A 12,649-nucleotide genomic window follows, 5' to 3' on the forward strand; every position below is an offset into this window, starting at 1 on the left:
CTTTCTTATTCTCTCAGAGCCTTGGTATTTTCAAAAAGGACATCTCCTAATCTTCAAATCTCCAGTGAAAATGCAGTCAGAATATACTAGACCTTTCCCCACAAGGTAGCCCTGATCCCCCTCCCCACATTTCCATCCCAAGACTGAGCCCAAACACACCTCTCTAAAGGAACACAGTGTAAGAGCAGTCTCCCAAAGCAAGAACCAAAACTGTACCCAGCTCTCCAGCTCTGCCTTGTATTGGAGCAGAAAACGCTTCCTTTACATACTGGCGTGCTGGCCGTGGCCATTGTTGTAATGGACTAGACCAAACCCTCTCAAGGAGATAAGTGCAACCGTAATGTTTTCTTACTTCAAGGCAAGTGTAAGGCATTACATTCCAAGTGTAATTCAATTTGTCAAACTACTTGGCTGTGAGAAAAACACACTTTATTCTTACAGCACAGGCAAAATACAGACGAACTAAACAAAATGGCTTAACTGTATCTGGATTGAAATCCTTAACAGAATAATGATTGAACTACTACTCCTTAAATGTTCCAATATAGCAGCATCCTGTAAACATCTTTGACAAAGGCTAATAGAAAAGAAAACTGGAAAACACTTCAAACCCAGCAGGAATGGGAGAACACAAGCTTTTGCAACAGGAAAAAGAGCTCAGTCTGCTTCCAAAATCCCAGCCTCACTACCTAAAAGCAAACCCTAGAAATCCTAGGTCTCTGTGAGGCTGAATCCACACAAACGTGTTTCTTTTATCTCCGTTTTAACAATCCTAAAAGCAGACAGCTCCATAAATTAGATATAAAAGGAGCATATTTGGCCACTCAAGTTTTTGTTAGCAACAACTATGATCATGGCTGATCATTTAACTCACTCCTTTAATCAGGCTCTCTCCAGTATCACATGCTTCCTTTCGTCCTAAGAACTCTATTAACCTTCTTGAAAACATTCAATGTGTTCTCCTCAACCGCTTTCGGTGGCACTGAATTCCACAGGGTCACCACTCTCTGGGTGAATTCACATCATCTCAGTCTTAAATGGCCGATCCTGAATCCTTAGACTATAGTCCCTGGTTACAGTTTCTCCAGATATCAGGAACATTGTTCTTCTGTTTATATTGTCTAGTCCTGTAAGATTTTATAGATCTTTATGAACCCCCACTTCTTTTTTTCTGAATTCCGAATAATATGCTCCGAATCAAATCTGTGTTTCTTCATATGTCAGTCCCATCCTCTCAGGAATCTTTCCCTCCTTTTCCAGAACATGCTTTCTCAAATATGTTCGACCAGCAGTGCACATAATACTACAGGGGTGGTCTCACCAAGGCCCTGTACAATTGCAGCAAGCCATCCCTGCTCCTGGACCTGGATCTTCTCTATGAAGGCCAACATGCCATTTCCCTTCTCTGTCCCCGAAAGTCGCTGTAAATACTGACCCTCTCCCCGAGGGTCCCGTTAAATACTGACCCTCTCCCTGAGGGTCCCTGTAAACACTGACCCCCTCCTCGAGAGTCACTGTAATACTGACCCTTTCACCGAGGATATCCTGTAAATACTGACCCACTCCCCGAGAGTCCTGTAAATACTGACACTGTCCCCGAGGGTATCCTGTAAATACTGACCTCCTCCCTGAGAGTCACTGTAAATACTGACCCTCTCCTGGAGGGTATCCTGTAAATACTGACCCCCTCCCCGAGGGTCCCTGAATATACCGACCCTGTCCCCGAAGGTCCCTGTAAATACTGACCCTCTCCCCGAGAGTCGCTGTAAATACTGACCCTCTCCCCGAGGGTCCCTGTAAATACTGACCCTCACCCCTTGGGTCCCTGTAAATACTGACCCTCTCCCCAAGGGTCCCTGTAAATACTGACCCTCTCCCCAAGAGTCCCTGTAAATACTGACCCACTCCACGAGGGTCCCTGTAAATACTGACCCTCTCCCGAGGGTCCCTGTAAATAGTGACCCTCTCCCCGAGAGTCGCTGTAAATACTGACCCTCTCTCCGAGGATCCCTGTAAATACTGGCCCTCTCCCCGAGGGTATCCTGTAAATACTGACCTCCTCCCTGAGAGTCACTGTAAATACTGACCCTCTCCTGGAGGGTATCCTGTAAATACTGACCCTCTCCCTGAGGGTCCCTGTAAACACTGACCCCCTCCTCGAGAGTCACTGTAATACTGACCCTTTCACCGAGGATATCCTGTAAATACTGACCCACTCCCCGAGAGTCCTGTAAATACTGACACTGTCCCCGAGGGTATCCTGTAAATACTGACCCCCTCCCCGAGGGTCCCTGAATATACCGACCCTGTCCCCGAAAGTCGCTGTAAATACTGACCCTCTCCCCGAGGGTCCCCATAAATACTGACCCTGTCCCCCGGGCCCCTGTAAATACTGACCGTATTACCGAGAATTCCTGTCAATACTCCTCACTCTGAGGATGTTGGGTGAGGACTGCTATCCTCCCTGTGACCCTCTGTGTGTGAGTATCAACTCTCTCCCAAGTCACTTGAATACTGAAACAGTTTTGGATGATCACCCTGGTAATAGCACCTCATTCAATTTCACACTGTGGAAAGATGTACACAGTTCCTAGGGACACCGGCTCCCCGGCTACTGAATACACAGACTACTGGTGACCATCTGGAAATACTGACACTAAATTGGGACATGCTTTAAGTAATGATATACGCCCCCTGGGGACACCCTGTAAGTATCAAAAGTTCACCTCTGTATCCCCTGTAAATACTGATGATTTGGAGATGTCAGTGTTAGACTGGGGTGTATAAAGTGAAAAATCACACAACACCAGGTTATAGTCCAACATGTTTATTTGGAAGCACGAGCTTTCGAAGCGCTGCTCCTTCATTGTGGAAAATAAGATTGTAAGACACAGAATTTACAGCAAACATTTACATAGATAGAACATAGAACATAGAACAGTACAGCACAGAACAGGCCCTTCAGCCCACGATGTTGTGCCGACCATTGATCCTCATGTAAGGTAAACCTAATGTACAAACCCTCAAATTTCTGTGAACAAATGCATGTCCAGCAGTCTCTTAAATATCCCCAATGACCTCGCTTCCAGAACTGCTGCTGGCAACGTATTCCATGCTTCCACAACTCTGTGTAAAGAACCTGCCTCTGACATCCCGTCTATACTTTCCACCAAACAGCTTAAAACTATGACCCCTCGTGTTAACAATTTCTGCACTGGGAAAAAGTCTCTGGCTATCAAGTCTATCTATGCCTCTCATTATCTTGTACACCTCATTTAGGACCCCTCTCTTCCTTCTTTTTTCCAATGAAAAGGTTCTGAGCTCAGTCAACCTCTCTTCGTAAGATAAGCCCTCCATTCCAGGCAGCATCCTGGTAAACCTCCTCTGAACCATCTACATCTTTCCTATAATAGGGCGACCAGAACTGGACACAGTATTCCAAGTGCAGTCTAACCAAAGTTTTATAGAGATGCAGCAAGATCTCACGGCTCTTAAACTCAATCCCCCTGTTAATGAAAGCCAAAACACCATATGTTTTCTTAACAACCCTGTCCACTTGAGTGGCAATTTTAAGGGATCTATCTACCTGCACACCAAGATCCCACTGTTCCTCCACACTGCCAAGAATCCTGTCTTTAATCCTGTACTCATCTTTCAGGTTCGACCTTCCAAAATGCATCACCTCGCATTATCCAGGTTGAACTCCATCAGGCACCTCTCAGCCCATCTCTGCATCCCGTCAATGTGACGTTGCAGCCCACAACAGTCCTCTATACTGTCAACGACACGTTCAACCTTTGTGTCGTCTGCAAACTTGCTAACCCATTCTTCAATCTCCTCATCCGAGTCATTAATAAAAATTACAAAGTATAGAGGCCCAAGAACAGACCCATGTGGAACACCACTCACCAGGCAGAATACTTTCCTTCCACTGCCACTTGCGGTCTTCTGTCGACCAGCCAATTCTGTATCCAGACAGCTAAATTTCCCTGTATCCCATTCCTCCTGACCTTATGAATGAGCCTACCATGGTGAATCTTATCAAATGCCTTGCTGAAGTCCAGATACACCACATCCACCACTCGACCCTCATCAACTTGTCTAGTAACATCCTCAAAGAACTCGATAAGGTTTGTGAGGCATGACCTGCCCCTCACAAAGGGGCTGGCTGCATTTAATCAAGCCATGCTCTTCCAGATGGTCATAAATTCTATCCCTCAGAATCCTGTCTAACACCTTGCAGACGACAGATGTGAGACTGGCTGGTCTGCAATTGCCGGGGATTTCCCTATTTCCTTTCTTGAAGAGAGGAATTACATTTGCCTCCCTCCAGTCCTCAGATACGACTCCGGTGGAGAACGAGGATGCAAAGATCTTCGCAAATGGCGACGCAATCACGTTTCTCGCTTCCCAAAGCAGTCGAGGACAAATCTGGTCTGGCCCTGGCGACTTGTCAATCTTGATGTTTGTCACAATTTTCAGCACATCAGCTTCCTCAATCTCTATCCGTTCCAGCATGCTTACCTGCTCCTCAATGGTTTCATTCACTACAAGGTCCTTTTCTTTAGTAAAGACAGAAGCAAAAAACTCATTTAGGGCTTCCCCTACCTCCTCAGACTCTATACTCAAGTTCCCTATGCTATCTTTGATCGGCCCTACTCTTTCTTTGATCATTATCTTATTTCTCACATACGTGTAAAATGCCTTTGGATTCTCCCTAATCCTTCCTGCCAGGCCTTTTTCGTGCCCCCCTCCTGGCTCTCCTCAGACCATTTTTGAGCTCCTTTCTCGCCTGCCTGATTCTAATCTATAAAACAGATTTTCTGAATCTTACATGGATTTATACAATTTTTGAGCAAAGTAAAATACAATTCTGCAAGTACAGATTCACCCCACAAACTTATATGTGTATGTGTGCATGTGAGTGTGTGTGTGTGGGGGGGGGGGGGGGGGGGTTGATGGGGTGGGGGGTTTATGAGTATCTGTGAGAGGATGTGTGTGAGAGTGTATGTGTGAGTGTATGAGAGAGGGTCTGAGTATGTGCTGTACTTGGAAAATACATTTTACTTTGCTCAAAAATTGTATGAATCCATGTAAGATTCTGTAAATCTGTTCTTTGATTAGAGTCAGTTTGACCATTGTGGCACAGACAGCCTCACAGGGCGTTAACACCTTCAATATCGTATGTGGGCCGACATGACACCAATTGTTCAAGTGCACTTGTGAATATAACTTGTAAAAAAGGTTTGTGATACCAACATGGTCATTCTAAAAGATGAGAGACTTAACAAACAATCCATGTCTTTTTCAATATATAATTTCAGTTACATCGCACTGTAAACGTTTGCTATAAATTCCGTGTCTTGCAATCTTATTCTCCACTATCACCTGATGAAGGAGCAGCGTTCCGAAAGCTAGTGCTTGCAGATAAACCTGTCGTACTATAACCTGGTGTTGTGTGATTTTTAACCCTGAAAATGCTGACACATTCCTGTTAGGATCACTGTAGTTTCTGATATACTGTTCAGAGAAAGAATCACATCATACGCAAAGTATCAACTCTTTTTCTCTCGCCACTAATGCTGGCTAGGTTTCTGCAGCATTTTCTGTTTTGTTTAAAACTTCCAACATCAATGGTATTACTTATCATTTTAATAGTATTATTCTTGACTTTTCACCATTTATCCAGCTAATTTAACAGATGACACTAAGAATGGTGGAGTAACAGTTAATGAAGGGGACTGTCAGCGAATACAGCAGAATATAGATAGATTGGAGAGTTCTGCAGAGAAATGGCAGATTTCTGGGCAAATGCGAGGTGATGCAGTCCTTATTGCAGTCACTCAGACTGCTCTCCAGTTCTGAGACTGTTTCATTATTGAATCCATGAATCAAAGTAAATACATTAACTGTAAGATTTAATGGACACCAGGAATACCTAATTATCGTCTCAAGACTGCTCTTTGTTATTTCTCCTCCAACAATTGGTGCTGCACTGGTCTGTGGCTAGGTGGATCCCAATCAGGTGAGTATGTTTAATTTTACCACCCTTTCTGTCGGGGATAAACCGAGTGATCACAGGGAGAACTAGCCATTTAGATACAGAACTGGGTCAAAGGTAGAAGACAGAGGGTGATGGTGGAGGGTTGTTTTTCAGACTGGAGGCCTGTGACCAGTGGAGTGCCACAAGGATCGGTGCTGGGTCCACTACTTTCGTCATATATGTAAATGATTTGTATGTGAGCATAAGAGGTACAGCTAGTAAGTTTGTTGATGACACCAAACTTGGAGGTGTAGTGGACAGCGAAGAAGGTTACCTCAGATTACAACAGGGTCTTGATCAGATGGTCCAATGGGCTGAGAAGTGGAAGATGGAGTTTAATTTAGATAAATGTGAGGTGTTGCAGTTTGGGAAAGCAAATCTTAGCAGGACTTATACACTTAATTGGAAAGTCCTGGAGAGTGTTGCTGAACAAAGAGACCTTGGAGTACAGGTTCATAGCTCCTGAAAGTGAAGTCGGAGGTAGATGGGATAGTGAATACTTTATTGGTCAGAGTATTGAGTACAAGAGTTGGGAGGTCATGTTGCGGCTGTACAGGACATTGGTTAGGCCACTGTTGGAATATTGCGTGCAATTATGATCTCCTTCTTATTGGAAAATGTTGCGAAACTTGAAAGGGTTCAGAAAAGATTTACAAGGATGTTGCCAGGGTTGGAGGATTTGAGTTAGAGGGAGAGGTTGAATAGGCTAGGGCTGTTTTTCTCTGGAGTGTCGGAGGCTGAGGGGTGACCTCATAGAGGTTTACAAAATCATGAGGGGCATGGATAGGATAAATAGACAAAGTCTTTTTCCTAGGGTGGGGTGAGTCCAGAACTAGACGGCCTAGGTTTAGAGTGAGAAGAGAAAGACATAAAAGAGATAGAAGGGGCAACTTTTTCACAGAGAGGGTGGTACGTATGGAATGAGCTGTTAGGGGAAGTGGTAGAGGCTGGTACAATTGCAACATTTAAAAGGCATTTGGATGGATGTATTAATAGGACAGGTTTGGAGGGATGTGGGCCATGTGCTGGCTGGTTGGGCTAGATTGGGTTGGGATATCTGTTCGGCATGGACAAGTTGGACCGAAAGGTCTGTTTCCATGCTGTACATCTCTTTGACTCTATGACTCTGTAACTCAGAGGGAGAAGGTGGTTGGGCTGTGTCAGTAGAAAATCAGAAGACATAGTCTGCACCAGGGAGGGGTTGTGTCCCACAGCAGGATGGTAAGGTCCGAGGAAAGTCCACAACAGGGAGGGGATGTGTACCACAGCAGGATGGGTAAGGCCCGAGCAGAATCCGCACCAGGGAGGGGTCGTGTACTACAGCAGGATACTCAGGAGGAAAGGTGCGCTAAGGGAGGGATAGGACCATGCAAGCCAGAAAGAGTCTGGAAGAGATCCTGTCTGAGGACAGAGGAAAATTAGTATGAGACCCAGACGGTTGGTTGGTACTGAGTGTATTAGATTATCATCAGAAGTAGATCAGGGGGATATTCATGAAGGGGTATGAAATAGATGCCCCAAACCCAGAGCAGAAAACCTGGTGGAAGGGACCAGGAAAAGTTAAATATGACAAGGTGGTTGTAGTTCTGACACCCCCATCAGAAACATGACCAACATGAAACCGGAACAAGAGAAGGTGATGGCTCTCAGCTGTGAGGGCTTAAAGCCAAAGGGCAGATGGTAGTTACAGTAGGAGAGGCTCCTAGTGCCCTGCTCTACTCAGAAGGCACTGAGGACGGTGACATTAACTGAAACGGTTAGATGATGAAGCGCTCGTGTATGGACAGAGGGACAACAATAGGTGAGATGGCCCACCACCCTGTAATGCCATGTCTATAGCACCACCGTGGATCAAAGCTAAAACTTCGACAGACAGTAGGGAACACCAGAGACAACTGGTACAAAATAACCTTGAATCATTTAGCCTTGCTGAATAACAAGTGTTGTTGAATGTGCCTTTAAAAAAAGAAAATAATGGACCTTTTTGGGAGAAAACACATGAGTGTACATACCCTAATTCAGGCCAAGCTGCCCTGAAGTGTCTGGAAAAACATGTCACTATAATGAGAGGAGAGGGCTGAGCCAGTTCCCCCAGTGCACAGCCAATCAGTGGCTCCAGTCAGTTAAGTGTATTGCTTGGATGCACTGGGCAGGGGGACTCAGGGACCCAAGGAAAGTAGAGACGATCATACAGAATGGAAGGTTCATGGGGGATTATTAATCCCCAACCTGCGGTGATTACATATTTTTAATGTGTTTAAAAGATGATATGGGACCGCATTTAACTATAATTATAAACATAGGAGGCTTAGTTGGAAATAATTATGATCGAATTCCGATTGGAGCATTAGAACTGAGGCAAACTCAGAAACAAGGGAACGCAGTTAAAGTAGCTGCAGTAGAGGGAGGGAGACCCAGAATATTACAAGTGCAGCAGGAAAGGGCACATAGTCAAGGAATGTAGACAGAAAGCGGGAGATAGACGCTCAAATTGTGTGTGCCTATATTTGTGTTGTGCACACATGCTGTTAAGAGGCCGGCAATGCATAATGTTAATACAACAATATCTATATCAGTTACTGATTTGGCTTTACCCCTCTCCGCTCATCCCCAACCTCCACGCTGACCAACCACTAAAATGAGAGCAGTCAGAGAAGGAACTGAGGAAGCTTGATGAAGTGAACCTGTCCCAATGCAGATTGAAAATGCGACAAAATGTATTTATATATGTGTATGTGAAATGGGGAGCGGACCATTCTGGGAAGTTACCTTTTACAGCAATAAGGAGCAACTACTGATGCAGAAACCCAAACTATAACATGGGGACATTCCAACCAGGACTGGGAAAGGAAGAAATGTAGAGGCTACATCTCCAGTAGCTACATTGCGGAGAAACTGGGACTGTCAGGGAATCTGGGGAGTTGTGGCGAGAACACACTCAGCAGTGTGGGCAACTGGAACAGGAATGTGGGTTATTATCTGTAGACACTGTAAAGATTCAGGGCCTTCTCACACCCCACACAAACAGGATCCCATCAAAACTGGGGAGGAGCAGGTGGCAATTGTGACAAGATAAGATGTATAGAAATAGGGAATAGTCAGACTGACAGTATCCTGGACTAATTCTCAGGAGCTGGATAGCTCATCCCACTTCAGTATTGATTATACCACTCCAAACAAATCTACCACTAACGAATAATCGACAGTAGCGAATCCAGTTGAAATTGCAACAGAATATATTCTCAGTCCCAGATATTGTGGCTGGGTAATGGTCTCTACCTGTGGACCTGGAATCCCAGAATAAGCTGGTGTTTACTGACCGAGGAGAACAGTACACATGGATTCCACAATAGGCCAGCCATATCCCACCGATGTAGTTAGCCAAACTGATTGTACCAATACCTCATTGCCTCAGTCAGTGAGAAAGAACATATCCGGATATTAAACAGAGTATGGAGCCACGCCAGCCGTGGGTGCTCAGAATTAGTACAAGGAAAACGCAACGGGGAAGGTAGGGACTGACACTGGGGACAACGCAACGGGGAAGGTAGGGACTGACACTGGGGACATCCCATCAGGAAGGGAGAGGAGGCACTCCTAGTGGAACAAAAGATTGTGATTTTAAAACTACCCACTGTGAAGGGGCATGGCCAACTTTAGGATTGGTTGATTATTGCAGGAATTTGTGGAGAATTATTTGTAATTGACACAACCATTACAAGCCCTAACTGGGGAAGGGATGGGGCGAACAGTCAAGGGAAGGATTAGTGGGATCCTCCAATGGAGGAAATCTTTACCAGGTTAAAACAAGCCCCAGCATGAGGACAGCCAAAAAGGCCAAAGCCTTTTTATATTTTCTGTGATAATGAGAATGGGTATTATATAGCAGTGGTGTGTCAAAGGCATAATGAGAGTCTGAGGTCAGTATCGTATTATTCTGCTCAGAGGGGAATGGCAGTGCCGGACTTCACCGGGGTTCAGGCCTTGGATTGTGTCATATGGGCAGTCACACTGCCTGAACCCCTTTCCCTGTTGGGACAAGCCGTCTGACACACAGGCCATGGTTAGGTGACTCGATGACGAAGGAAGGAGATGAACAGGAGTGTGTGAGAAAAGTTGATGAAGGAGAGTGTGGCAGGATTGCTGAGGAACCATTAGAAGGAGACAGAATATCAGAGTTATTTGTAGATGAACCAAGGAAATGTTATGAGGGCAGTGGCATATGTCGAGGGGAATATTGAGAAGACAACAGATTCTGGGAGATACTCAGTCCAAGGAGCAAAATTAAAAGTCCTGACAAAATCACTGAAATTAGCTAAGGGCCAGTGAATCAGCATATACCTGTGGATGGCTTACAGTCGGTAAGCCATCCATATAGTTCCTGACCATATGCTGGCATGGGCTGAGTGAGGGGACATCATCTTATCTGTGGGCCACACACAGCAAGAAGAGCAGGTGAAAGAGTTGGTGGAAGCAATGAGCTTTCCCAGTGCAGTAGCAGTAATGAAGATTAGAGCTCACAGCAATGTAGAAACCCCACAATAACAGGGCAGTGAGTATGCAGATAAGGCAGGTCAAGTGTTTACTGACACCGTGCAGACATTTGAGAAAGTGGCAGTGGCAGCAGTTCAAGAGGCAAGGGGAAAGCTTAAAGACACTCCAGGAAACAACCCCACAAGAGGTGAAACAGGAATGGGAAAAGCATGGGCAATGAGAGGGCAAGACAGAGTCCGAAAAATGCAGGGTCAGGCATTGGCACACCCTGAATCAGACAAACATTATTAAAAACTTACAGGTGGAATAAAATGCAATAGCAGATGACCTATTGCAGGATGTGGCCTGGAATTGGGAGCGATTTTGTAAAATGTTGCAAATGATGTAGTCTGTGCACAGTATGAGCCAGGGAAAGCAATCAAGGTTAAATGGAGCCACAGGCAAGACTCAGTGGTTCATGGGAACAATTGCAGAGGAATATTACAGGGCCCCTACCCCAACCTTAGGAAAATAAATATTGATTGGTCTGACCGGATAGAAACAGAGAAGGTAGGTGCAGCAATGGCCCATTCGGCCCTTTGAGATTGCACTACCTTTCAATAGGATCGTGGCTGATCACGCATGGAGGTCCCCTTTCCGTAAGGTATAAGGATTCTCCAGAGTTGCCGTGTGTTCCCAATGTCAGCAGTACGAATGAAAATGTGACGATGACCTCGAGCCCAGAGAGGGTAACTATGAAACTCCCCTGAATGGTTCGTAGAGGAAGATACAGGAGGGGGTGTGATACTCGTGACAGGATATAAACATGTGCAAGTAGTTCCTGGCCTGACAGAAGGACAAGTGCCCGACAGGCGTTCCACTATCACAAGGCCATTGTTTACCCAACTCGTCTGATTACAGTTGGGTAAAAGACAGTTTAGATCAGTTTAAATCAGAAAAGGACCTGCAGAGGGAAAAGAGGCAATTATTAGAAATGACAGGGATATATGAAATCGCAATATAAGTAGAATTGGAGATCGGGGTTATCAAGATCATGCTAAACCAAGTCAGTGAGGCAGAAAGGCCTCCCAGGTTAGAATAGATGCCATTGAACTTTTTAATCCTCTGTAAAATATGATCAGCTCGCTCAATGGCTGACTAGCTAAGGGAGGACATACTGCAGAGACGTGCACAAACTCAGCCAGGTGGCTGTTGACAATGATCAGTACTAACCTGCTGAAAATTGGATATGCACCGAGTCCCCGACAGGGTGACTGAGAAGCAATCGAGAGAACGGGCAGGAGAAAGGTCGCCCAGTGAGACGGAAGGAGTTTCCCCCTTGCCAGCAGAGAATGCTGATGAAAATGGGCTTTCTATAGGGATCATGTTACACATCATCTAACATGGGACAATCAGATGGGGGATACCATGAAGGAACGTGGGTATCACTAAAAGACACCAGGTTATCATGAATACAACAAAAAAAAGGAATTAACTTAATGAGATGTCACCAAGGAGTGGATCACTGGTCATGTCCAGATGAAATTACCAGACAGGGTCTTTCAGACTGTGGTTCTGCAAAGTGTGACACCCAGACACTATCTAGTTTCCTGTGAACCAGCGGCCCTCCTTGCTGTACAGTCTGGTCAGATCAAGGTCTTGTCTATCCACAGCAGTCAGCTGTTCCCAATAGGAATCAAAGCCGTGTAACTTGAAGGACATAATGTTGCTGTCAGCCTCCGGTCTAGAGCACTACTATTAATGGGCAGACCCTGCTTAAGATGGTCAAACAAGCAGTGATTCATCTCACCATCCAACGAACGGATGCAGATTAAGAACTACTATAGTCCATGACAATGGGATGACCACCGCTTCAACCTGTTATTGCAGATTGGGTAAAGACTGTGGAAAGAATTAAAGTCGTTTTTCAATGGTCTGAACATACAAAGCAGATTAAACCTCCTGCAGCTCAAGTGGACAGAGAATTTAAACAACTGAGCTGCAGAAATCAGATGAGGGACTGGGCACTGAATACCCAAATACACTCCCCTGGATCTAGATCGGATCCCATGTACTAGCAATAACATCGTCTGTTGTTCTGACTGCATTAATAATATTAGTGTGACAGAAAAA

The sequence above is a fragment of the Chiloscyllium plagiosum genome, chromosome 39 (genome assembly GCF_004010195.1).
Source record: "Chiloscyllium plagiosum isolate BGI_BamShark_2017 chromosome 39, ASM401019v2, whole genome shotgun sequence".
NCBI lineage: Eukaryota > Metazoa > Chordata > Chondrichthyes > Orectolobiformes > Hemiscylliidae > Chiloscyllium > Chiloscyllium plagiosum.